The sequence below is a fragment of the Leptodactylus fuscus genome, chromosome 9 (genome assembly GCF_031893055.1).
Source record: "Leptodactylus fuscus isolate aLepFus1 chromosome 9, aLepFus1.hap2, whole genome shotgun sequence".
NCBI lineage: Eukaryota > Metazoa > Chordata > Amphibia > Anura > Leptodactylidae > Leptodactylus > Leptodactylus fuscus.
In genome coordinates, this window is record NC_134273.1 from 60,937,673 (window position 1) to 60,954,678 (window position 17,006).

Consider the following 17,006-nt stretch of genomic DNA (forward strand, 5'->3'; position numbering starts at 1 on the left):
TCTCAGTCCCCAGCATGACCCTGTTCTTCTCAATCCTCAGCATGTCCCTGTTCTCCTCAGTCCCAAGCATGACCCTGTTCTTCACAGTTCTCAGTATGCCCCACTTTCCTTCCTTGTCTCCAGCATTCCTCTACTCCCGTTCACATTCCTCAGCATGGCTTTATACTCTACATTTCCCAGCCTGGTTCAACTCTTCTTCTTAGTCCTCCTCATGCCCCTCTCTGTTCCCCAGTCCTCTGTATGGCCCTCCACTTTTTTGGTTTCCCCTCATGCTTTTTTTCAGCCCTCAGCATTGCTCCGATCTTCCTCCTAGACCCCAGCATGCTTCCAGTCAACTCGTTACCTAACATCTCACCCATCTTAGTCCTCAGCATCGCTCCTCCCACCCACTTAAGAAGAGGCAGTCGATCCTTTCACTTAAGTAAGAGAAAGCACTGGTTTTCTCATTACTAGCAGTGTAATTTGTCAGGTTACCACACAGGCATTAATAGGGCAAAGCCTATAATCAATTAGTGATCTCACATTGATGTGTATTCATCCACACCTGTGTTTGCTTTATTGACCCTTTTCAGCTGCCTGAAGTTGATTGCCTTGAGGCATAGTTCACACTGACCAATCTTCCCTAAACAGATTTGCCAGTACTCAACCCTTGTGTGCCTTTGTTAAATGAAAAAATTTATCTATAAAACCCAAACTCCCAGTCTCTCATTTACGTGAAAAACCTTTTACCAATTAGCGCTAATTACACACTTACTTTTTCTTACAAATATATATATATATATATATATATATATATATATATATATATATTGGGGAAGGTATCTCAGTAGAGTCAGTGGCGCGGACCCAAACAGTCAAGAAAGGGACACAAAATATGCAGCAAACTGGTTTACTTAGAAAAATAGGAAAATAGATAAACCTTGACTTCAGGCACAAATGAGTAAAAGAAAATACAGTTTTAACCTCAGGCAAAAATAAAATAAATTCCTGCTTGTCCAAGCGACTAACTAAACAGAAGCAATAATCTCACTATACATGTGGCTTACTACAAGCCAACGTTAAAAAAAAAAAAAAAAAAAGCACAATTTGGTCTCATCGAACTCAGGGTTACAAGATAGACCCAGATGTCTCCTCTCTTCTACCCTGAAGTGCAGGATCTGCAACCTTCTATGGGCCAGTAATGAGCCAAGGACTCACACCTGGAGCTGAGGCCTACTCAAGACCCGCACTGGACCATACATAAGTTAAAAACCTGGAGGAGATATGGCGAGATTCCAGCACCCTGCCTGTCACCTTCTCACAGTATATATATATATATATATATATATATATATATATATATATATATATATATATATAGGATATGGCTATATGTGTGTCTGAATGGATTACCATGTATTGTAAAATGAAAAAAGCCGCTTATCTTAGGTATTGTATGTGTTGTATACGCACTATTGTGCATTATTCTCTCCTACTGTTTTTTATTATCTGACAAAGTTGAGCATATAGAATCGCATATTTGAACAAAGGTTTTACACGTGCTGAGCCTGACAAAACAGTAAGATGATGACACCATTGGTCCTATATAAAATATATATTATAATCCTATATATACAAGTGGAATGAATTGATAGCATCTAAGACAGTCTGCTAAATTACTAGCTAAGCTTGACAAGTATATACATATATATTGAGAGAGAGAATGATAAGATAAAGCACACCCTCTTCACATTCTATGATTGTATGTATTACTATGTAATAAAGAACATCTGGCTCTTAAAGGGGCTCTATCATTGGGAAAAGTCATTTTTAGCCAAGCACATACTTGCATAGCCTTTAGAAAGGCTATTCCACATGTACCTTTAGTTTGTAAATTGCCTCAGTAGTTTTTGAATGAGCCTGTTTTTATTCATATGCTAATTAGCCTTCTCCGTGCACCCGGAAGTGTTTGTGTGCACTGTCTCTCTCCCGTGTATACAGCACAGGCTGCTGCTGCTGCTGACTCATCTCCCTGCTCTCACACACACAGCAGAGAGTGCTCGCTGAGACTTCCTGTGCTCGCTGAAGCCTATTAGCCTATGACTAAAAACAGGCTAATTCAAAAATACTGAGGCAATTTACATACAAGGCTATGCAAGTATGCGCTTACTTAAAAAGAACTTTTCCCAATGATAGAGTCCCTTTAAGAGGTCTTAAATTTAGGCAAACACAATCCCAGATGGACAACAACACCCATCACCCACCTTGACATTATTTATTCAATAAAAGTGAAACCAAATTTTAAAACTAAGTACACCCCATGAATCTATAACTGGTAATATCTCCTTTAGTAGAAATAACTAGAGGCAGTGGTTTTCTCTATCACTATCAGTTTCTCACATTGTTTGGTAGGGATTTCGGTTTGCTCTTCGTTACAACGTTGTTTCAGTGAGATTTGTGGGCGTTCGTTTTTTCATAGCTGCCTTAAAGTCCCGCCACATGAGTTCAACTATGTTGAGGTCTGGACTTTGACTAAGCCATTGCCAGACTCTCTCTTTCAGCCATTTTGGTGTAGACGTGCTACTGTATTGGGATTATTATCATGTTGCATGACCCAGTTTCAGACAGGGTTTAGCTGTTGGATAAATGGACTCACTTTTATCTCTACAATACGTTATTATGCAGAGAAGTTCATGGTCGAACCAACGACTGCGAAATTTGCAGGTTCTGTGGCTACAAAGGAAGCACAAATCATCACCCCTCCACCACCATGCTTCACAGTTGGTATGAGTTGTTTGTGCTGATATGTTGCATTTGGTTTGCCAAATAGAGCACTCTGCGTTGTGTCCAGATATTTCCACTTTGGCCTCATATTTATAAAGGACATTGTTCGAGAAGTCTTGTTTTTTGTTTAGATACAAATTGCAAACCTAAAAAGCAGTGCTGCCATGTTCTTTGCATAAAGAAGAGGATTCTCTTGGTGACCGTTCCAGACAAGCCATATTTGTTCAGTCTTTCTCTAATTGTACTGTCAAGAGTCTTAACATGCTAAGTGAGGCCTGCAGTGTCTGAGATGTAGCTTTTCTGTTTCTTGCAGCTTATCTTAGCATTGCAGTATTAGGGTGAATTCACACTGAGTAAACGCTAGCTTATTCTGAACGTAAAACACGTTCAGAATAAGCGGCGTCTAAAGCAGCTCCATTCATTTCTATGGGAGCGGGGATACGAGCGCTCCCCATAGAAATGAATGGGCTGCTTCTTTCACTCCGTGCAGTCCCATTGAAGTGAATGGGGAGTGCCGGCGTGTACGCTCCGGCATGAGCAGAGCTTGCCGTATACGCCGGCACTCCCCATTCACTTCAATGGGACTGCACGGAGTGAAAGAAGCAGCCCATTCATTTCTATGGGGAGCGCTCGTATCCCCGCTCCCATAGAAATGAATGGAGCTGCTTTAGACGCCGCTTATTCTGAACGTGTTTTACGTTCAGAATAAGCTAGCGTTTACTCAGTGTGAATGCACCCTTACTTTGGTGTAATTTTGCTGGGACGTCAATCTTTGGGAAGACTGTCAACTGTCTTGAATATTTCCAATTACATAGATTGTATGTTTAAAAAAGACACATGTCCAAAAAAATCAACCCGGAGATGGGAAAGGCATGACTGAAAGGACGAGAGAATGAAATAAGTATTCTATACATTTCCATCAATGTTTTGCTGTAAAAAGGCATCTAAACCATGACCAGCTCCTGGGGTAGGCTATTCCAAAAATTCACAGTCCGTACACTGAAGAAGCGTTGTCGCATGGAACAGCTTTTCCCCATATTTCTTGTACTGGCCATTTATAGAATTTTAAAGGTTTATCTTATTTCCCCTTAAATATCTCTTCTTGGAACTACACAAATTTAACTCTTTTAATATCTCCTCATAACTGAGGTCCTCCAAGTTCCCTATTATTTTTGTGGCCATATAACGTGGCATTCTTTCTACGAACTGATCTGCTAATGCCAGATGGGACCGTGCCAATTATTTGATTCCCTTTGTGAATAATATTTCAAATGGCTTAAAAATGGCTTTACAACTCTCCCCACATTGGTAAGCAGCAACAATTGCTTCTCTAAGATCATTGCTGATGTCTTTCCTCCTTGCCATTGTGTTAACACACATCTAAATGTTCCAAACCAGAAAACTGCCAAATGTTCTGATTTTATACAGGTGGTCACACTTGCTGATGATCAGCAATTAAGGGCATTTGGTTAAGAGCAATTTGCTGATACTTACCCTTTTAATTCCTATGGATGCAGTAAGTGTGTACTGAATTTGTCACACACTGCTTTTGTACTTGTTAAAAAAATTATGACGCCGTGTAATTTTTCATCTGATTGTAAGAGCAGGACACTGTTTTTACTTATCATACCCTGAAATGTTACACCATAGAATTCAAAGAAGGCAGTGGTGTAACTACCGCCGTAGCAGCATAGGCAGCTGCCACAGGGCCCGGGACATTAGGGGCCCGGTGACAGCCGCTACCACTGCTATCATTATACTCAGGGGTCTTTTTGGACCCCTGAGTATAATGATTGGCGGACCGGGAGAGGTAAGAAACATAAAAAACACTGTTACCTCTCGACGATCCTGCTAGGCCTCATTCCTAGTTGTCTGACGTCTCTGACGTCATATGAACCCGGCCTTCGTCCCAGGTCATGTGACGTCCAACGTCATTGAAGAAGGACAGCAGCGGAGGCCGACAGTATAGGAGACGGGGGTAAGGAGGAGGGAGGTAAGAAACAGTAGTAGTTTTTATATTTTTATTCCCCCGGGTCTCCGATTATTATACTCTGGGGTCTGAAAAGACCCTAGAGTATAAAATTGTTTATGGGTGTCCACAGTGGGACATAATACTGTGTGCAGGGGCCACTATGGGGGATAATACTGTGTGCAGGGGCCACTATGGGGGATAATACTGTATGCAGGAGCCACTAAGGGACATAATACTGTGAGCAGGGGCCACTATTGGCGATAATACTGTGTGCAGGGGCCACTAAGGGACATAATACTGTGTGAAGGGCCACTAAGGGACATAATACTGTGTGCAGGGGCCACTATGGGGGATAATACTGTGTGCAGGGGCCACTAAGGGACATAATACTGTGCAGGGGCCACTATGGGGGATAATACTGTGTGCAGGGGCCACTATGGGGGATAATACTGTGTGCAGGGGCCACTCTGGGGGATAATACTGTGTGCACAGGCCACTAAGGGACATAATACTGTGTGCAGGGGCCACTAAGGGACATAATACTGTGTGAAGGGGCCACTAAGGGACATAATACTGTGTGCAGGGGCCACTAAGGGACATAATACTGTGTGCAGGGGCCACTATGGGGGATAATACTGTGTGCAGGGGCCACTATGGGGGATAATACTGTGTGCAGGGGCCACTCTGGGGGATAATACTGTGTGCACAGGCCACTAAGGGACATAATACTGTGTGCACAGGCCACTAAGGGACATAATACTGTGTGAAGGGGCCACTAAGGGACATAATACTGTGTGCAGGGGCCACTATGGGACATAATACTGTGTGCAGGGGCCACTATGGGGGATAATACTGTGTGCAGGGGCCACTATGGGGGATAATACTGTGTGCAGGGGCCACTCTGGGGGATAATACTGTGTGCACAGGCCACTAAGGGACATAATACTGTGTGCAGGGGCCACTAAGGGACATAATACTGTGTGCAGGGGCCACTAAGGGACATAATACTATGTGCAGGGGCCACTAAGGGACATAATACTGTGTGCAGGGGCCACTATGGGGGATAATACTGTGTGCAGGGGCCACTATGGGGGATAATACTGTGTGCAGGGGCCACTCTGGGGGATAATACTGTGTGCACAGGCCACTAAGGGACATAATACTGTGTGCAGGGGCCACTAAGGGACATAATACCGTGTGCAGGGGCCACTATGGGGGATAATACTGTGTGCAGGGGCCACTATGGGGCATAATAGAGCGCACAGGAATGCATAGGAGGGGGGCAGTTGAGGTCTTCGGCGTCGGTGTCGGTGGGGGGGGGCATGTGAAAAGTTCGCCACGGAGCCCCACCATTCCTAGTTACGTGACTGAAAGAAGGTATACTTTGTTCTTCGCATATGTGTGTGAACATGTTTTACAGTGCTAATGACTGTGTGCAGTATAGGACCTTATAGTACAGCAGTTCCTACCAAATCTTGTTGCTCAACATTGTGCACCAAACATCATTATCCTGCACATAATAATATTGTTTTACTACACACGTCCTTCTTCTGTTCAAGAATTTTAATATGCCTAATGTAACATGAGGGTGTATAGATCATTAGAGATCCCTTTAAACTTGATTTCTGCAATTACAGTGTGTCTGAATACATCTCTATTGGACTTCTGGAAAGTACAGTGCTCGTCTATCAGTGGCAATCCCATAGAGTTCAATAGAGCAGCAATGCACCTGCACAACCTCTTCTCCATTCAAATAAGGGACCAGTGGGGGTCAGGGGTCAGACTTCCGCCAGTCTACAACGTAACTCCCTTTAATGCAATGGAGTTAAACCTTAGCACCCCTAAAGCATGACCATACGCTCCTCTGTAAAGATGAATAGCTCTGTCTTCATAGAAGTTATGATAAGGAGCAACATTATTTTTTACATTATTCCTCTCTATGAACAATAACGTGTCCTTTGTGCATTCCAGTTATGTCCGAGCATTTGTAAAAACCCTTTCTACTGAATTAGCTAAAGTTCTTTCCCCTTTGAGTGTCATACAATTGTACCAATATTCTGTTCACCTTCACCAAATGAGTTTAATGTCCCTGCGGTCTGATTTACAATTCATTGCTGTCTTTCTTCTGCATCGATTCTTGTCACTAAACATTTGCACAAGCTGTCACATGAGTGACAGCAAACATGTGTGTGAGAGCGTTGTGGGGGGAGACAAACAGCTTAATTGTTTGGGGACTATGAGAAGGCATGTGCAGTGGAAGGTTTGGCTGTGTTACATCCATCACTCATATTCTCCCTATGTGGATAGTAAACAGATGCTGCCTATTCCCACCTGTAGTCGCCTCCTTTTAATTATCGCATGGCTTACCATAGACAATGATGACAGCTTCTCTCTCCCAAACCGAGAACATGGACATCACCGGTATTCTCTCTAAAGAGATCTATTCATTGACAAAGCACATCATTTAGTACTGGCAGCTGAGTTAAATTTAGGAAACTCATCCATCAAAGCCTTGATATTTGACATAGATCAAAAGGGGGGAGAATTGCAACAAAATGACACAGGAGTGAAAGTGTAGCACAGTCTAATCCATCACTTTATCATTTGTAGCATCTTGCTTCTTGTAACTCACCTCTACAATTCTTTATCTTATTGTTACCTTGGAGTATTACAGAATTCTGTCTTGATATGCCGATGTGCCCACCTAACTTACAGAAAACATACATGAAATACCCCTATAAACATATACTGATATGAGATATTCAGATTTTTCCTAATGAATTTTAGGTTAAGGCTCCACATAGCGCTGCGGGAAAAACTGCAGCAGAAACGCACTGTGTTTTTTCTCAAAGTCCTCTGCAAACGTTCTGCTCCTATTATACCTATAGGGAAACTGAATCCGTTTCCATAGGTATAATTGACGCAGCGGTTTTGGAAATTGCAGCATTTCCATTGCATGTATTTTTCTGTAAGGTGTGGATGGGATTCACTAAAATCCTATCCACTTTGCAAGGACTGTAAGAAGCAATGGTTCAGACATATCCCAGTGGTTCAGACAATCCAGTTTCCGCCATGTTGTTTGATAAATGTGCGCCAACTATTCCAATCCACACAATCTACTCTGTGTAGATGACTCCCTTATATTTATAATGGCTACTTTATAGGCTTCTCAATGGGTGGAATAAGGTTAGGCAGTTTTTAAAAGTTTTTGTTACATAGATATACAATCTAGACCTGTCCTTTTCACTAATGGAAAAAGTAAATTGGTGAACCCAGCAAAGCAGTCATGAGTTTAGGCACAAACACTAGATAAATAACACATTAACACTTGTTTTAACATTAACTATGTCAAAAGGCACAAAATGAGGCAAATTTTTGTGCAAACATTTTGATAAATAAACCCAATAGTATTAGACATTACTGAAAGCAAAGGAGAGATATTACCGTTACAAACCAACAATCATCATTATACGTCGCCCCATGAATTAAGTGACATCATGTATGCTCAGTCGGCGACCCATCCAGTTCACTACTCACTGTGGTTTTCCAGTGAAAAGGAACAGGAATTCTAGTGATCCTAGTGATGTGTCTGGTCTCTCTGGTGGGGGCCTTCAACAATCAGGCAGTCATGATCTTTAAAGGGAGTATGTCCCTATTGAACTAGAAGCACCGTCATATATATGTTACCGGCAATGTATGAAATCCAGCATTCTATAGAATTCCAAGGCAATGCATAGAATGCCTAAAACTAGCTGGCAATATATGAAACGATTTATCATTTCACACATTGCCTAGGCATTCTATACAATGCCAAATGAGAAAGTGGCAAAGTATGAAATAATAGGTGACCTTCTCACTTCGCTTCAGCTCGGCAAGGCACTAGCAGCAGCATCTCCGATTGCGCGCGCTTCGCCTCTAGCATGAAGTAGGTGACATTCTCACTTTGCTTCTTCGGCTCGGCAATGCACTAGCAGCAGCAGCTTCTCCAATCGCACGCTTCGCCTCTAGCATGAAATAGGTGACATTCTCACTTTGCTTCTTCGGCTCGGCAATGCACTAGCAGCAGCAGCTTCTCCAATCATACACTTCACCTCTAGCATGAAGCCGCTGCACACACGTGCAATACAACAGTCTCTGCCATTTCCTCAGGCTTACACTTAGTTCAGCATCTCCAATCGCGCGCGCTTCGCTTCTAGCATGAACCCGATGGTCTTCTCTGCCGTTGCCTCAGGTGTTTTAAATTAGACTTAGTTTGGTTTTGTTCATGAATGAATGTCCATGAAAATGTTGGTAGAGGAGGAGGAGCAAGCTGGAGTGTTGGAGAAGGACATGAAACAACGATTCGATGAGGAACTGTCCAAAATTTGAGGGAACGCTGTTAAAAACAGTATTTGCTTAAGCCAAACTACTTACCAGAAGTTAATCGATGTCCAAAAACGCCAAAATGACTACCAAGACGGAACTCAGGGACTATTGGTTGCTGAATCGCTACGATGTGATGATTGTGATGATGTGTTAAAGAAGGCATCAGTACTATCCAGTGTTACGTTCTATGTTTGGGTTTTTCATACTTTGCCTAAATAGCATTTGGCATTCTATAGAATGTCTAGGTTTTCTATACAATGCCTAGGCAAAGTATGTAACGATTCTCCCATTACATACTTTACCTAAAAACACCGAGTATTCTATAGAATGTCTGCTTTTCATACATTGCCTGTAACATATATGTGAATAAAACACTTTCCTCTGCTTCCTGATTGGTGCCTTGATTAGTGAGATATTAGCTTTTTTTTCCTGATATGCTAATGTGCTGTTTGGTGTAATGAGGCATCACTGTCGCTCTTATTACACAAAGGGGATACCTTCCTGCACAGAACTTGTGCATAAAAAGTGCTGAGACAATCCATAATCAGGCCCCAAACTGATTTTTCATACCAATGACCTCTCCACACCTGAACTATATTTAAACTAGAGAACAAATGTACATTTATGTGTGGTTTTTATTTTTAGGAGAAGCCCTTTTTTGCAGCATTTTTTTATACCATTAGCTGTGGGTCAATGATAAATTATGAAATGTGGCTTTTTTTATTATGTTTTTAGTATGGCATTTCTAAGGGCTAGTTCACACGTGAACTGCCCGCGCGGGTTTTGACACAGAGAGAGACGCGGCGAGCCGCGTCTCTCTCTTGTCAAAACCCGCCCGCCGCGACCATCGCTGTCGCGGCTTAACCCTCTGCTGTCGGCTCAAATGAATGAGCCGACATAGGAGGGAGCTGTGGGGGGCGGAAGCCGCGCGACTGAGACAGCGCGGCTTCCGCCTGAAGAAAGGACATGTCCTTTCTTTTCTCCGCTAGCAGCAGCTCGCCGCTAGCGGAGAACAGAAGCCCGGCGGTCTCCATAGACCACCATTATAAGGGGAGGTTTTGGACGCGAAATCCGCTGTCAAAAACCTCCCCTTATACTCACGTGTGAACTAGCCCTTAAGGTTTTTTTCTATAGACTTCCCAGCACTGATTTATAGAAATGCAATTATCTCCAACCAGCTTAACCAATTCAATTACTTAGGGCTGGGCTGCAGTATCAGACATAGCCACTTGTATATGGATATTGATGTGCTGCTTAATGCAGAAAGGGGGCTTTTGGGAACACTTCTGGACCTATATCCTGTTCATAGTCGGGGGTCCAAAGGGATCCTAAACAATCAAACTTTAGTGGTGGTTTAGAGATTAAAGGGGTTTTCCGTTTTCGGTGTTTCAGCAGTCTGATGCAGTCTCTTCTTCTCACTTCCTGTATTCCCCCCCCCCCCAATATGCAGATGATTCTACAGAATGGACTCAGTGTTATCTGTGCATTTAAATAGAGAGATAACAGACAGGGCTTTATCAGAAAAACTCCAATTAGCTGAGCTAATTGTCCTGCCAGCAGTCAGTGACATCACCTGTCCATCGCTCCATGATTATGGTGATGTGTAAACAATGGGAAGAATAAGCTCACATAGCAGGCAATCAAAGCAGCAATTCTAAAGCAATATATTTAGGAAAAGTCTTCAATTTAAATAAGCTACCAGTATAGATAGGATCCTTGAGATGGCACAACCACAACCCCTTTACTGTAAAATGCCAGGAAACTTTTCATGACAGATGTACGACACTGTGGGATTCCACAGATTAATGTATCCGTTATCATTTGCTGCATTGACTTTTTATTAAATCATATATATATATATATATATATATATATATTACTGTAATGAAATATATCTAAACTACCACCAGCAGCCATTAATACTGTATATTCCTAATTTAATATGATGGTATTAATGATAATCCCAATGTTTTATGTGATTAAGATTAATTCATCCTGTAATATTTATCTGAATATAAATAACTATTTTTTGCCATAAATGCCAGTGCTAAAGGATGACATTTTATGACTCCACAACCTCAGTAATAAGTCCTGTATAGCCCAAGCCCTGCCTTAGTATTCAGCCAGTATGTTTATCTGATTCAATTATGTTCTGTTACAAAACTTAATTAGGTTTCCAGATATCATTTTGTAATTAAGTGCTCTGGGACTCTTCATACAAGCTGGTAACATCACATTAACCCTATGGAATAGAATCAGCACAGGTACTAATTTATTGTATAGATAGTGTCTGTCTAATTCAAGGAACTATTTTTCACTTTCTGTAAAACCTAAAAACCTACTTGATCCTCAGTGAGCTATTTTTTTGTAATTCTGATTAATTACACCATACGTCCTCTATGGCCCAGACACATCTAGGTGTAGTAATGGAAATATACTATATAAAATGACTTTACGCTCAATGACAAATTATGAGTTTTAACAACAATCAGCCTTTTGTGTTTCTCATTTTGTTTGGAAAAATAATTGACCTCTCATGTCCGCTCATGTTGAGAATAAAAATAAGGTGTAAATGAAACAAGAAGGCAGTAGATAGGAATATTATCACAGACAAACAATGATAGATTGTCACAGTTACATAGGTCAAACAAAGAATATCCGTCAGAAGAAGGCAAAAGCAAAGTATAGCTGGTATTGGTGCAATGGTTAGCGCCGGCTTCTTCTATTCAATTCTGTGTGCCTTATGCTAAGTAAACATTTGGCTTAGGTTTTGTTCCCACTACCATCATAGTTGCAGTTGAATGCACATGTTTTTGAAAAAGCAGCTTTTATGCACTTGTTATTTCTGCAATATGCAAAACGCATATTGTTGCCTTTCTGCAGAAGCCAAAAACTAGGCCTTCCCACAACCTATAGGGGTTTTCTGGGACTATGACATTGATCGCTGTGACCCCTTCATTACTTACCAAGCACAGCTCCGGGTATTGTAATAATGGTATTGTATCTCATCCCTATTTATTTGAATGCTGCTAAGCTGCAGACTGGCCATGTGACCATTGGCTTGAAGAGAGTAAATGGAGCTCAATATCATACTTCTAGAAAATCTCTTAAAGCTAAGGGCCCGTGTAGCGAATTGTGATTTTTCTTTCCCTCTATGGGTTATCTGCTTCCATTATACCTATACAGAAACCGCCAGTGTTTCTGTACATATAATTGACATGCTGCAATTTCCAAAAACGCAACGGTTTTGGATATATCAGCATTTCTACTGCGGATATTTTTTTGCAATGTGTGGATGGGATTCGCTACAGGGACTGTAAAATGCTGTGGTTCAGACATATCCCACTGAATCCTCATGGATCCATTGACTTAATATAGGTATTATCAGGGTTCTGATATTTTAGATGGCAAGAATGACGCAGACTATTCTTCACAACAAGATCGCAGGACAAGAAACTCTAATGCTATTACAATCTAATACTGCAGCTAAAAGGAAGTCTATCAGTAGTAAATTGTTTATAAACCTATTCCCAATTCCTTGTGGAAGTGATTCTAAAGTTTCAAAATATGCCACTGTTATTCAGCTTCAGTACCCCATTTTCATGTAAATTGCTGTTTTTCATGTGTAAGAGAGAGAAAAAATACTTCACCCAGGAATCCAGATCTGCCAAGCTCTCTAAGGAATTTCCTAGAGTATAATAATAGCACCGAAGTAGAGGGGGGCTGTTGGGAGCATATAATATTGTGTGGGGGCCACTGTGGGGAGCATATAATACTGGGTGGGGGCCACTATGCAGAGCATATAATACTGTGTGGTGTGGGGCCCATTGTGGGGAGCAAAGAATAATGTGTGGTGGCCACTGTGGGGAGCATATAGTACTTTATGTGGCTAACTGTGGGGAGCATATAATACTGTATGGGGGCCACTCTGGGGAGCATATTATTCTGTGTGGAGGGGCCACTGTGGATCATATTATACTGTGTGGGTCCCCATAACTGTTACTATCAAGAATTTGCTGTAGGGAGGGGGTCCAAAAGGGGGGAAAAAGTTTGCACCAGGGACCACCAGACTTTAGTTATGCAACTGGTAATGCATAACAATTGTACTGGTAAAAACTAGCCACGGGACGTAAGTATAATGGTACCTTGAGTCAAAGAATTGGTGGAGATTTTGGCAAATGGGTCATCACCACCAGTCAGGAAATGGTGGAATATGTCGTATCAATAACACATGGTATAAAGTACTGAGGGGTAAATATGGAGCCATTTGGTCCACCAATTATCTTGAGAGCAGGTCAGTGGAGAATAGGCTGTCCATATGTGGTTTACTGTCATAAAAACTAATAGAACTTAGCAAAAATGCAGAGTAAAGGCATGAAATATCACAAAACACATTTCTGGGAAAATCCATTTTGAAATGCTCTTGAAATGATTTGAGGGATTTGTGGGATTATACGTTCAGAATAAAAAACATACAGTAATAAATTAAATGAATGTTGGCCTATTATTAGTGTCCCACTGTCAGTTTAAGAACATTATTTTACTACATTATTGTAAAGCCCCTCATGGCTGCAAAACTACCCCCAGTTTTGTGCTGCCCATACCACCCAATATAATAAACCGTGTCCTCTGCACCCAGCATTGCGAGAAGATGGGCACATTATAGATGGGTCATAACACCCTCTGGTATTCAGCATTGGTGGCCACTGTATTATTAGTAGGGTTGAGCGATCGGGATCAGAAAAGATTGGAATCTGATCGGCGATCGAGTAAATTTCACGACCTAAAAAAGATCGAGAATCGAATTCCGATACTGATCGCTCAATCGACTTACCTGCAAAGAACTGCTGCCACTCCCTGGAGCTCCGAGCCGTTGTTCTCTCCTCTCTCTCTTCGCACAGCGGCAGAGCGCTGTGTGCACCCCTGCCTCCCTAGGCTAGTGTTACTGCTGGGAGTAGGCGGGGCCTTTTGTGGCTTAGGAGAGTGTGGGTCGGTACAGGGAGGGGAGACGTGAGTGATGCACTCACATCTCCCCGCCCTGTACCCTCCCACACTCTCCTAAGCCACAACTAGCCCCACCTTCTCCCATAACAGTCACACTAGCCTGGGAGGCGGGTTCGCACACAGCGCTCTGCCGGCGTGTGAAGAGAGAGAGGAGAGAACAACGGCCCTGAGCTCTGGGGAGCGGCGTACACATCAGGAGAAGAGGCAGGTGCAGTTCTGTGCAGGTAAGTGGGGAGGACTAAGTAGCCGGTGGATTTTCACTTCACAGCATGGAGGCTTCCATTTTTGGACTCCACGCTGTGTAGTGAACAGGATCATTTTTAAAATCTGATCTTTGATCGTTAAAAAAAATCCCATTTACTTACATTAGGATCGGAATTGGGATCAGGATCAGGTTCAAATGGAAAATGATCAGAAATCGGATTTTAAAATCGATCCTGAAATCTCAAGATTGACTCAACCCTAATTATTAGTTTTACAAGTAATGGCAACAGGAACCAGCCCTAAGAGAGCTGCAGTGTTACAAAGAAAAGACATTAGACATCTTACCTGATAAATTGCCGTTGTTTTACGGGCACTTAGTTTTGCCTGTAGAACTTCTTTATACTGCGGCTCAATGAAGCTTCATTTATGCCATAAATTAATTGCAGAGAAAAGACATCAAAATCATTGTCTATGTCTTTTATATACTTTCCCTTTTTATAACATTGGTATCTTGGCACAGGAACCCTGACCTCGCTAGCTAGAAACAGAATCTTGGCAAATCTTAAGGCCGGAGCCCCACATAGCATAAACCTTTGACTGCGACAGAAGTACCTGCAAAGTGAATGGGATTTTGGATGATCCTGTACACATAGTGCAGAAAAATATCCACACCGGATATGATGCATTTTCATAAACCATTACGTTATTGTAAATCTCAGCATGTCAATTATACCTATGGAAATACTGGCGTTTTCCATATAGGTTTAGTTGAAGCAGAAAGTCCGCAGAGGAAAACTGCAAAGCAATTTTTAATGAAGATCCTGACTCACAATCTTTAGTTGCAAAAACTCAGCAGTGCCAAAAAAAATTATTTTTGACACTAAGATTAGAAGTGGCAGCTGCAGAATCCTTGGGGTTGTAGTGTGAATCTATTCACATATATTTGTGAAGGAGTTGCAGGCTGACACAGCAATATTTTATTGTGTCACAGTCTAAAGATGACTCAAATATTTCTCAACTGTTAATTTATATGACCATTATGTATTGCTACCTTTCCTCTACAACTGCTAATGTCCAATTGACTGCAACTTTCATCTGCAAATTGAATGGGTTATACCATGGTAACTGTAACCTTAACGGAGTTGTTTCTTGGTATCTTGAGTGACTGATGTACAATTTGCTCATGAAGTCCACTGCACCTCTTTTACGCTAGGTTCACACTAGTGTTCATCTCTCCAACATCCGGGTCTGCATGGGCACCCGAAAGGCGGAGAGCCTGTCCACTTTAGGCTAAGGCCCCACAGGATAACCCTCAGCAAAGCACTGCAGGGAAAAAACATGGCGACAATGCATCACAGTTCTTCCCACAGCACTTTAGACAGAGAGTTCTGCAGACTTTCTGTTTCAATTATACCTAGGGGAAACCACCGGCATTTCTGTAGGTATAATTGACATGCTGCAATTTCCAAAACCGCGCTGGTTTTGGAAATCGTGGTGTGTCCGCACCATGGTTTTTACCACAAAGTGAATATGGTATTCGCTAGAATGCCATCCACTTTGCTCTGACTGTACAACGCCATGATTTTTCCATATCACGGCATTTACGACTGTAGGGCCTTAGCCTAAAAAGTGGTTACTCACGGACATCAGTCAGCGCCATAGACTATAAGGGGGTTTCCGCCAGTTTCAGTATAAATCCGGCGTAGAGAAGTCCTCGTTGCAGGACGTTTCTCTCTACCAATGTTGGGCAGAATCTATGGCGGAGACTCCAACACAGATGAGAACCCAGCCTTAAACTACTTTTTGTGGCAGTCTGCAAATTGCATGGTATGGCCCGGTTTTGGTAGTCAGGCTCTCTTCTCTCTGTATTCAAAGATGACAGAAATGTTGTTGGTACACTAGACAAGCAGCCAGATCCAGTTTTATATTTTAACTTGCTGCTTTCTCTTTTATCAGAGCTTTATTTAAAAAACAAGTTTTTGCTAGTAAAGCATCAGCTAGGTTTTATTAGAGAATTTCTTATAGTACAATGCCCCAATGTATGAAAGTGACTTCAGTGATGGCTACGAGACCCCTTTTCCCTGCTGTCCTATAGACTACAGCTTCTACAGAAGACTACAGAATCAAATAAAAAGTAAAAAACATGGGGATCAACCTAAGGTACGGGAGGAGAGGAAGAGAAAACAGTGCTACCATGGTATTAAGCTGCAAGGAGTGATATCTATAGGTCTGCCTGAGGAAAGGGATGAGGATAAGGGGGCTCAATCCAATACCAAGGCTAAATTTGGAGACAATATGGAAGATCCGGGATGCGAGACCTATTATGCAGTCCAGACCTTATCAGATATAATGGAATTAATTTTCTCATGAAGCATAATGGTGGCACAACCTCAGTCACTGAGAGAGAGAGAGAGAGAGAGAGAGAGAGAGAGAGAGAGAAATTTTCTCTAGTTGGAGCGATGTGATTTTGGGCAGCTAATAATATGTATTGTAGTAGAGTAAATTGAGCATACTTCAATAGAGAGGGTTTGAAGTTAAGAATATACACTCACCGGCCACTTTATTAGGTACACCTGTCCAACTGCTCGTTAACACTTAATTTCTAATCAGCCAATCACATGGCGGCAACTCAGTGCATTTAGGCATGTAGACATGGTCAAGACAATCTCCTGCAGTTCAAACCGAGGATCAGTATGGG

At 42.0% G+C, this 17,006-nt stretch overlaps 1 protein-coding gene across 1 annotated transcript in view; it reads left to right on the plus strand.

The window, feature by feature from the left end:
* OLFM3 (olfactomedin 3) overlaps window positions 1–17,006 on the plus strand; it is a 154,409-nt gene that overhangs the window by 16,009 nt on the left and 121,394 nt on the right. The gene's annotated exons all lie outside the window — the stretch shown is intronic.